Here is a 12,356-nt window from a genome sequence, read left to right as displayed (position 1 = left end):
CGAAAGAGGATCCCAAATTCGAACTTAGAATAATAGTACATCTAAGGTAGATGAACCAACTCCGTTTCCTTAGCGATTTCCATTGGCTGGGAATAAATATTGACCCTGTTCTCTATTAGAGCGAAATACCATTTATTTCAGGGCGACAGGTGTTCCTTCACTTCGTAAATTGAAAACTGATACAAGGCATCTCGTAAAAGATCATCCGTATAATCAAGAAAAATATTTTATTAATACATCGATACACAGTATTTCGAGTTATTGGATCTTCTTTTAATCATAACGAGAAAAGGAAGCAAAGCAATGCATGGGTGTCTGAATACTCAAATATACACAAAGAACGCAAAAGCCTATTTTATAAGCAGTGTTTCATGAAGTTCAACGTGTTATATACTATAGTTAACAGCGATCTCAGTTATGTATCTAAAGTTCACTCCAGGAGCCTCGATCATGATTATTCTGTAAAATATATATTCCGCGAAAAGGGAAAAGAATTGTAAAGTTGTTATGATATTTAATAAAGTGACGTTCTCAGTCAGTCTATAAGAGATACTATTTTGTGGTGTTGATAATGGTTAGTACTATTTATGTTACTATAAATGACAGATAATGAAACTAGAAAATCAAAAGTAAAATTCCATCTCTATAAAGAAATGTTCCTCAAAGAGATTTCTCAGGTTTAACAAATTTTAAAATATTTTTCCAATATTCAAAAATATTAATGTTTGGTTTACACCGACTCTATATAAACTGGAGAATCCATGGATAACATCCACATGCAATATCATTCGACTATTACAAATTTGTAATGCAGGGTTAAAAAAAATGATTAATGCTACAAAATAGTGTGCTTTATGTCGAGTTTTGTGTTGCTTGTGGGGAGATTATCTAATGATATGTTTGCTAGACTACATTATCCAGTCACTTTGATCGATGAGCGGTCTGCTATTTGAAAGGTCATTTCTCAAAGTCGAATGGTACAGACATACGACCAGAACCTATAGCAGTTGTCTACTTCTAGGCCAACAACAATTCAAATAAAGTATGACAAATATGTTATGGCGGTCGTACGGTTATACCCACGAAAACAATAGGATCGCATGTTTTAAGAATTGCCACACTTATGATGTAGGTGTCTCTTAGTTTATCCATACAAATAGAAACCTCAATAATACCACAAATATGATTTCAATCCTTTTAGAGATCCCATTTGGACTTTATGTTTATATATTCATGGCGAACAAGCTCGAGCCTAGGATACCCTCGGTGTTATTTTTATTGCACCAATGAAGTGTCCTATATGTCGAAACTATGGTCACGCATCGTTAATTTTGGGAACATTGTTTTTCTCATGTCATAGAACATGGTGGCGTTCTTGTTCAGCTCCATAAATGGTATACATAACATAGCGTAAACGACAGATGCAGTTTACATGAAGATGTTACAAGTTTTCTGTAAGCCTATACTCCCCCTGATTCTGTCAATAAGGGGCATGGGTACGGCCGATATGTAGGCACAATTAGTGTGATCATTTTCGTTCGTGACATGATACAGGTAGTCGAGCACTAACCACACATTCCAAATACAACATGATACTCAACATATTCTATTATTCAAGCATCAAAAGAAAATCATTCGCCTTAACCTGCAATGTTAAAGTTGGTAGTTTAATCTTTCCCCGTTTACGAGCTACAACAGTTTTCGGACAACATTCCATACGTAACAACTGACATATAGTCTTCTACTCAATCGAATACATAGTTTTAAGACGGAAGTAAATCAATCGTAGTGCCGAGAATTGCATAACATTATACTGTTCGAAAATTTCAAATGATTGTGATGTGTGTCCCCATTATGCAGCGCTTTCTATAGATACTGCAAGGCAGTGAATGTATGGGGACAGAGTGTTCGTAAACGAATGTCATCTTTGCCGCTGTAATCAGGCATATTCTGATCAGTTCATAACCTGCTCCACTTCTAATGTGTTTAACCTCATGATGAAGTGGTTTGTTCATATTTGGATCATGTCTATACAGGGATATCAAGAAGCCAGGTCGCCTCGGGGACAGTTATGTCACTGGACCCCCTTTTTGAGGTCAAACTTTTCCTTAAGTATATTTTGGAAATTATAAATAAATCATTCCTGATCTCATTCTCTGCATGCCCCCTAATTGACCGTGGGTCCGGAGGATACATCTTCTACTACACCACACCTGTGATCAAACTTGCGTGACTCAGTTGATTGTATTTATAGTCACATTTTTTCTTCTACTGTGGCGCTATTCTTGAATTCTTTAGATATTTTTTGAGACATCTGTAGTTATTGTTATATGTAGCTGTTCTGTTCTGAGCCCCTATTATTTGACAGCTCCAGTTTAAATGTTACCATTTAATTACAGACCTTGTTACCGAACATCTGTCTCGTTGATATATGCTAAGAGACAAAACAATATTTGAGCATTTATGAATAGCAATTCCTTTTTATATCCACTTTAGCTTTTCAGGGAAAATATAATTTGAGATCAATGTTGAAAATGATGGCTGCAATAATGGTTTTTCTTTCGACGATTATTTTGTGTTATTGTTTCGATATTAGCAAAAAGAACTGCTTTGTGTATGTTTGTTTGTTATATTAGCTAACAGTGTTTTAATTGATGGTTAGAAAGACATAATAGCCATGCATATCGTCACATATCTACTATATTTGCATTTATAGTCGCATTTTTTCTTTAACCATGGCGCTATTCTTGAATTCTTTAGATATGAGACATCTGTAGTTATTGTTATATGTAGCTGTCCTGTTCTGAGCCCCTATTATTTGACAGCTCCAGTTTAAATGTTACCATTTAATTACAGACCTCGTTACCGATATAGAACATCTGTCTCGTTGATATATGCTAAGAGACAAAACAATATTTGAGCATTTATGAATAGCAATTACTTTTTATATCCACTTTAGCTTTTTCAGGGAAAATGTAATTTGAGATCAATGTTGAAAATAATGGCTGCATTATTAATTGTTTTTCTTTCGACGATTATTTTGTGTTATTGTTTCGATATTAACAAAAAGAACTACTTTGTGTATGTTTGCTTGATATATTAGCAGACAGTGTTTTAATTGATGGTTAGATAGACATAATAGCCATGCTGCCCATGCATATCGGCACATATCTAAGGGAAAGCGTGTACATGCTTTTTTGCAACAACAACAAAAACCAATCAAAAGAAAAAATAATAAAATAAGAATAATAATATTTTGAATTTTTTATTTCCCGTTTAATCACTGGCTCATTTTACAATAGCATTTTACGATTTACTTTCAAAAGTTTCGATTTATTATTTACGAATCAGTTTATATTATCAGTATGATATCATTGAAACAAACGATAATCCGATCAATCGAAGAATGAAACATGTTAAGACATTGAGACTAATTTGTATTACTAATTGATCACTTTTACACCGTCTTCTGATATGCTTGCTACACATATACTTGCTATGAATGGACCCGTTGCAGCGTTATGCCGAATGTTGCTGCTTCAACTGAATCACCACTAACGGTGGATGGAACTGTTCGAAGTTAGCACTATAGAGTAAACAAAATAAAATGTAAACCCACTTGTAATTTATGTGCACAACTTGAAATCAATCCTCCAATTGAATAATTACATTGTTATCAACTGCACTTTGTCCCGAGGTCATTTTTCAATATAGACTTTTAAAAATGAATTACAAAAAGAAGCGTGTACATGTCATTTTCTGTTGAGTAGTTCATTTTCGTCACAAATATTTGCAGTAAAATTCTTGCAACATTGTAGATGAATATCAATTCCCAGAGGAATGATTCATCTCAAAAACATAAAGATTTAACGTTTCAAGAATAATTGTTTTAATGTGTTTGGTAATAGCAGAGTGAGTTACCCTGACAAAGTTATTGATGACATAATTATAAGATCTTTGTCAGTTAGGCAACGATTGTGTTACCACTTCATGAAAAGAGGGCAAACAATCACAGAATTATAATTATGTGTCGAGCACATGCATGCCAATACATTAAGTATAGTGTTAAACCATGAAAGATTGGTTTGGAGATATCATATCTCCCTTTCTTTATAAAATATGTTTAAGGGACGCTTTAGTCTAAATAAATTCAACTCATCTTTAATTAATTGAAATAAAAATAATGATTATGTGGGAACCTACATATTAGCTTATGTAAAGTGGGAGGCCAGAATTTGTAGACGATTGATATGTGGTTCGATATACGATCGCTATGAAAGTTTTTCATTTATTTCTCGTCCTTTCGAAACAGAGGATTTTTTTCCTTTTCTTTTAAAATCATCTTGGAGTATGATAATCCGTAAGTTTAAATGTATGATTTAGTGTCTCCTTGTGGTGTTAAGACATGAGTCGCAATTGTATATTATATTCAAATTTCTTTTAGTTGAAGACTATATTTGTTAACTCAAATTGGCATCAAAAACTATTCCATCTGATTACTTTGAACTATTATTCCTTAATCTGTTAACACAAAACACACCTTTGGCAGAAAAGCATTGGTGAAATGGTTTTGGTAGGGGATAGAGAATGGATTGGGGGGGGGGGAGGTTGTTTAAGTATTAGTATACATCGTAATATTTATTGAGACTTAACTAAGGATAACTATACAGTCATCCGGTTACCCCTGTTCCGCTACTTTACCTGAATTCAACATTACTCTCATCTTATTTAAAAGTTCGCCAACATTGCTGTGCCTGACCCTAGCATGTTAATTATCTTTAAAAAACTAGATAATTAGACAGATAGAAGATGCAGTTATAGGAACAAGATTGAAGATTTTGTTTTACAATCTACAGTTTCACTTTTTCTCTCTAAGGAGTAGATTTTCAACCACTAATTTGTCCACTTAAAGAAAGTCATGCTCATTTCAGACTAGACTTCGAGGGTGCTCATGAGTAGTAATAAAGAAGAAGCTGTTTATAGTCTTAGTTGCGTGTGGCATCTACTAGTAATTTTTATATTTAAATACGATGTAATAAGTGTTTGTGGGATGTTATTAACCTCTTTATGTTAGCACCATTCTATCTTAATTTACACATACTCCATTAAATTTAAACTACAAAGCTCACATGTTGCAAGGTGGGACACCTTTTTCTACACTGTGAAATTCAACACAATAGTATTCTATTTAGGTCAGTTGGTTTATTCTAAGCGAGATACGGTAATGCATAACTTTCTAAACAGATCCTTGAATGTTTCCAAAGAGATTTGTTTCTTTTTGCAGCAAATGGCCATTCTTAATAAACCTTCGTAATGATTGAAAGTTTTTTTCGAGTCTCAATGGCCATGTGTGAAGTTGTGTGACAGATATCGAAATGATGGCAGTATGAACATATTAGTTATTGTTCGGAAGGGAGAAATCTTTATTAGAACTAGATGTCAATATTGTCATGGCGCCACCAACTTTTTGGCAAGCTCCAATTGGAAATATATGTTGTTGTTGGTGGTGTTGTTGGTAAAAGATTGGCTTCATCAAGGAGTTATTAACTGATGTGAGGTGGCCACCGTCAGACTACGGTCAACATAATTCAATTCAAGTGTTAACTCATTATTTATTCAAATGTCATAATTCGTGTCGAATGTCAGACTAGTACATTCAGTTCCAATTACGTACAGTATAGCTATTGCTTTTGTCCATCATCAGATAAGTATATACTCTAGACCAAAACATTCCTCGACTTATGGCGGAGCACCCGATACTCATAGCCAGTACAGTAACTACTGTTCATGTTCCACAACCGTGCATCAGTAACTACTGGTCAAGTGGTTAAGGCAGTGGACTTGTGATCTAAGGATTGCAGGTTCGAGTCCTGGTCAGAACATTGCGTTGTGTCCTTGGGCAAGGCACTTTATCTTCATTGCCTCTCTTCACCCAGGTGTATAAATGGGGACTTGTGAGGTAACTTGTAAATATAGTTGTGTGCGCCGGTTTGTGGCAGCACCCTATGGGAAGTCCACCGGGGGACATGTGGATGTGTTGCACTGAGGTGCCCCAGGAGAGACTGATTGAATTGTGCACACTTTGGTGTGTGGGTGTGACAAGTTAACAATGACCAGGGGTTAAGTTCTAAAGTCATGTCAGGAGGCATTAGCCTCATACAAGACTGTAAACCTTCAACTGTTTTACTGCGCTGCGTTCGAAACACGTTAACATGTGTTACAGGTGGCACAGTAATTACTGCAAAGCTGTTACACGTTGAACTACGAATCCGAAAGGTGAAAATGCGAGGCGGCTGGGTAACGAAGACTACTCCCTAGACGTACAATACGGAATGCATGGTCGGCGCTGACACAACACGTAGCCGACACACTGCGGCGGTTTTTTTTATACTGCATGCGAGATTCACCATTTGATTGAAACATTCTTCACGGACAGGTGAGTGTGTGCAAGTCTCAATAGATACAAAACAGATACACAAAATGGGACCTAAGGTGGGGAGGGGGAACATAGATTAGCCTTATGGGTAAATCCACGTCTATATCAGGCCTTAATATAGTTTACCACGTTAAGTACTCATAGACTCCTTGTCCAGTCGCGCAGTTCTTTGTATTACATGGGAACGTGTAACAGCTTTGCAGTAATTACTGTGCCACCTGTTACATTTGTTACCGTGTTACGAACACCGCGTTAGTTACTGATGGACGGTTGTGGAACTTGAACAGTAGTTACTACTAGCTATGAGTATCGGGTGCCCATTGGTGTGTCACGTGTTGGACATAACGGGGACTACTTGGTATTCCATTAATGGCAGTTTTCTTCATCTGTTCATTGTTCATCAGAATGTAGTCCATTGACTTGTAAAACAAACAGAATAGAATAACAAGGAATCGGGTAACATTCTTCCGAGATTAAACTAGTTTTATCCCGAGACGTGCATGCGAACAGATAGACCGAAGAGTTGAAGACATCCCCGAAGATCATATGAAGTATCTGTTCCCTATCGAGGGGAATGGTTATACACACCTGACGATGATCACACAGTCACAGTCTCGACGCAAGGGGACTGGGGTTGAGAGCGGATCAGACGTTCGGAAGTTTGGTTTTCGTGCCCAGGTTCTTAAAAAGTATGCCCGGTATTCAATCTTGGGAGAATGATCGACGGATAGATTTTGCTGTAAATTGATAACTCACTTAAATAATTAAATAATCAATAAGGCAGAATTCTTGACTTGAAATGTTAAAATACAACTAGGGAACAGACAGAGTCCAATAACGTTTCTGTAGCTATTCCAGTATTTTTCAAGATATGTATCGTTAAATATACTTAATTTCTGGAATATTCGTTTAAGCTAACTTTATGGTAACGTCGGCTCCTCACTGCAGTTCTTCTAGTTAATGTTAATCCGTTGTTTTTTAGGTCAACCAGAATACGTCCGTTAATCTTCTTATAAGCAACAGAGCACCCTTGGATGGCATTTAACATCATTTGTCCTTAACAAATTTGTAATAAAATTATAAACATGTCATTTGAGACCATATAATCTTAATATCTCCCATTGAGTTTGGTAATGCAACTGAGGAACTACTCTGATGGGATGTGTAGTAAACTAAAAGGTCCAGTCACTTTAACTAGTGAACCTCAACTGTTTAAAGGGTCATTCCAAAAAACAAACAACAAATAAGAAATTGTGTTATAGGAATACAACCCTAACTAGACCGAAAGTAGTGGTTTTTAACGGTCCACGGCATATGAACGTTAATTTTGTTCTTGAAGTTATCAAGACACAATACGGGGTATTTTTTGGGTGAATCTCAAACAAAGTTCTTAAGAATCACTCAGTTTCCGAAACTACCTACTATCCGGTATGAAAATTTGCTACAACACTGTTGCTTATAATGGGACCATATTGACACTGGTATACTTGGTTTTCTTGCAAAAGTGATATAGATTGAATTTTATGTATATTAAAATTTTATCTCATGGTCTTACTGGCGTAGATTTCTCTGGCAACGAATATAATGCTTCTTTTGGTGAAGGTTGTGTAAATCTTTGCCAACACATTTATGTCAAACAACGAGTTCAATTAAGTTCCTGCAAACCCTTGTGGACCGCATGACTGTTTGAATGTTTAGCTTGGCTTACACAAATAACCCATTACAATAAAATCCATTCCACCTTCAGAGTGACAAAAAAAAAACGGCCTTTAAAGTAACTTCGATGGCCCTAGTTTGAAACAGGGTGTTTTTTAATATAAAATAATTATATGGCTCTTAAAGGCATCCGTAGATTCTTTTTTAGGAGAATAACGCCTCATCAGGCCACGTATTCAGTGGACGGTGGCTGCAAGCATGCCGGTCGCAGAGATGTCCCCACCTCTGGCCAAAGGCAAGGATTCACGCACGCCACCTAGTACGCTTCTGGTCGATTTGACCGACCTTCTGCGCATCCTCCCGGGTTCTTTTGCGACAACAAGGGAGACATGGCACGGGATCCTAGGCCACAAAAAAGCACCATGCCACAGCCAGAGGTATTATCGCCAGAGGCCTGTCTTGAACCCTAGCCACGATTTACACGACCGACGAGGAATGAGTCTTTCGTCACCCTCTTAGCATCGGCCACCACATCAGCTAGTAAATTATATGGTTGAATTAATATATCAAGACTGCAGCGTCGTCTACTGAAAGAAAAAAAGAAATTTATAACGTGTATAACCAACCATTGATGGAGTCGAACTCAGTTCCATCGTGTTACCAATCCACTGCTCTACCATCTGAGCCATTTGACAAGTTAACTTTTAACGAGCTTGAATTGGTATTATTGGTTGGATATTATCTATTGGTAACAGTAAATGACACTGCCTTCAACGAAATCTCTATTCATCCTGTTTCACTCCCATTAGAACAACGGATTTGAATATCTTTATTTACAAGAAGCCCACGCTTCAATGTCTTTATTTACATTGCAGCAAGCAGTAAGAATGTCGTTTCCTTTCAAGACGTAAATGTACAATAGGCTTATGCCCCGATACTATCGATGACTTCGAAGCAAGCAGTAAAAGAAAAACGGATTCCGTGAAATCTTCTTATTCACAAAAGGTTGCTTAAGATTATGCTCGCAAGTGACTTCTTGCTGTAAGTTGTCTCCTTTACAATATTCGATGCAGACAATCATGACCTGGGATTAAGCCTGAAATTTCAACAAGCAATACCTATTCACATTTCAAAACCTTTTTGAATGAGGAAAGGACAACACTTATTAAGTCAAACACGTTAACAACATGTGACTATCATCTTTTTTAGGGAACTGAGTGGCTGGAAATAGCACAGTAATTCGAAACCCGAAACAGAATTCATAGGGTTTTGAGTAGATTTGTTAAACACGGGGATCGGGAATTCGTCAACTACAAGACGGTTTAGTCCGCAGTGACTGGTTGTGTTAATTGATCCTCTGAAACTGTGGTATTTGCGAGTATACCCCCCCCCCCACCGCCCCTCCGCATGACTGTGTTTCACACATATACAGAAGTGTGTATTTAGTTTAATTAAAAATATTAGAATCATCTTTATAAATATCAAATTTTATCAGCCAACGTTGTTTACCATTGTTGCATTTTGAAAGACTGAATGGTAATGAGGAAGGGACGGTGACGAGGACGGGCAAAAGTTCAACCCTATCGTTCATTGTATAAAAAAAACATGACCTGGAAATCCATCCAGGTCCCTACGTACAACGTTCGTGTTTAAATTGTTCTCCCTATAATCAGTAGTGTACACTTAGGTGAACAATAAAATTCATGTAAAAACCCGATACTCATAGCTAGAATATACAGTAACTACTGTTCATGTACCACAACCTTGCATCAGTAACTACTGCGCTGTGTTCGTAACACGGTAACATGTGTTACAGATGGCACAGTAATTTCTGCAAAGCTGTTACACGTTTCCATGTAAGACAAAGAACTGCGCGACTGGACAAGGAGTCTATGAGTATTTGACGTGGTAAACTGTTACTATATTAAGGCCTAATTTAGACGTGGAACTAACCCCTAAGGCTAATCTATGTTCCCCTCCCACACCTTAGGTCCCATTTTGTGTATCTGTTTTATATCTATTTGAGACTTGCACACACTCACCTGTCCGTGAAGAATGTTTCAATCAAATGGTTTTACTAACACGATTAGAAATAACTTAGGCTACCATCTGAATCTCGCATGCAGTATAAAATAACCGCCGCAGTGTGTCGGCTACGTGCTGTGCCAGCGCCGACCATGCACTCCGTATTGTACGGCAAGGGAGTAGTCTTCGTTATCCAGCCGCCGCGCATTTTCACCTTTCGGACTCGTATTTCAACGTGTAACAGCTTTGCAGTAATTACTATGCCACCTGTAACACATGTTACCGTGTTGCGAACACAGCGCAGTAGTTACTGATGCACGGTTGTGGAACATGAACAGTCTACACATAATGAATGGTTATGAGTGCAATAGTGCAAATATTTCATGAGTTGAAAGATGGAATGTTCCATTCAACGAGGCGCAGCCGAGTTGAATGGAACAAATTACATCTTTCAACGAATGAAATATTTGCACTATTGCACGAATGGAAACCATTCATTATTTGTTTTATACAACACCTTCAAATTTGGATATAATTGGATGTAAATTGCACTCATGCAACAGATTGTTTTGTACAGACAGGTTTCTCTGCTCTCTTACCATTGAAAAAAGTGCTACCAAAAAAGTATAATGCATGGTTCTATCATCATAGCGTGCAATAGAGCGGATTTTGCACGCAATCGACGAGCAATTGACCAATCAAAAGGCCGGAATATATTTAGGCGTTGTATAATAGTTACTGTACTAGCTATGAGTATCGGGTTGGCAGAGAAGACTGAATTGGGTCCACGTTCATACTGAACAGTTACATGTAATATCATATCCAGATGAGACAATACGCCAAACGAAATTACATTGTAAAACATATATATTCATCGAAAACATAATAGGGTACACAATCTGTATGATTGCCTATATATCATTCTACACATTTCAGTTCATGAATCACATGTGTTGCTGATTTGAATTGTTTTACATATACGTCATGTGAATGTGATTGTTGTTGTATTCTTTATATTCCTGTATTTTCTCTATAATGAAGTTTCGGTCTTAGGAAGGTCAGTTGGTTGTATTGTTTACATAAATAACTTCTACTAATTATTGATGATATTGACAACAGTAATGAACTGTCTTACATACAACGTGCACACATCTGTTTATTTTGCCTAATTCCCCCTTGTTCCGCCCTTCGTTTTTGTTCAGGTTAGTGTGTGTGTGTGGTTTCGTTAGCTTTTTATGGAGAATATTAATGTACTTCTTCTTTTATAAACATGTCTTCCTGAGAGGCTCTTCCATCATCTTGTCATATTTTGTAACCTAACGTCAACTTAGTACAACGTACACGATGTATCATGTCATTCCCTTCGGCGTTACCCCATGCATGCAGTTATCACTACAGGGTAAACCCACTAGCTGATAACTGTATAAATTTGCTTTCTATTTATACGAACCCAAGGAACAGAAACACGATATTCGAAGGATGCTTGCTGTCGTTTTCTATGAGCCTCACATAAATTCATTTATATGACCGTGCATTCATTAACACCAGACTTAAGTGCAAATGTATACCCGATGGATTTCAGTATGACAAGCGCTTTGCAGAAATCGAAGGGTCGTGCCCACATTTTGGCGCCATCGCAGAAATCTGGAGCCTCATGTGAGTTAGGTAGAATTGTAAAATCTGATGGATTAACATGAAGAAGACTATATTGAAGTTGGCCGTATACCAAATCATGATGCTGCATGGTATATATCTCTATGCTGAAGTATGAAGCTCGTTTACAGTTAGCCCGTCAAATCAAAGACACTGACTAGCTCCATAGTCTATCATGGAGCTATATATAGAATAGCACTGTATCATTAAATCGACACTTGGTGAGTTCATTGTATTCATTTAAACATTCGATCTTCTCTATTTCAATGATTTCATTGTTTGCTATAGACCTACAGCGCCATCCATTTATTCTAATGCAGGAAGCAGGACACTTCGCCCAACAACCATTTCGCCCAACTGCCATTTCGCCCAGCCTGGTCATTTCGCCCAACCAGCCTGGTCATTTCGCCCAACCAGCCTGGTCATTTCGCCCAACCAGCCTGGTCATTTCGCCCAACCAGCCTGGTCATTTCGCCCAACCAGCCTGGTCATTTCGCCCAACCAGCCTGGTCATTTCGCCCAACCAGTGGATCAGTGTTTACGTTTGATAGGTTTTAATGAAGACCGATTCCCCTGTGTTTGTATA

Source organism: Apostichopus japonicus, chromosome 3, assembly GCF_037975245.1.
Source record: "Apostichopus japonicus isolate 1M-3 chromosome 3, ASM3797524v1, whole genome shotgun sequence".
Lineage (NCBI taxonomy): Eukaryota > Metazoa > Echinodermata > Holothuroidea > Aspidochirotida > Stichopodidae > Apostichopus > Apostichopus japonicus.
Note: the sequence above shows the minus strand (reverse complement) of the source record.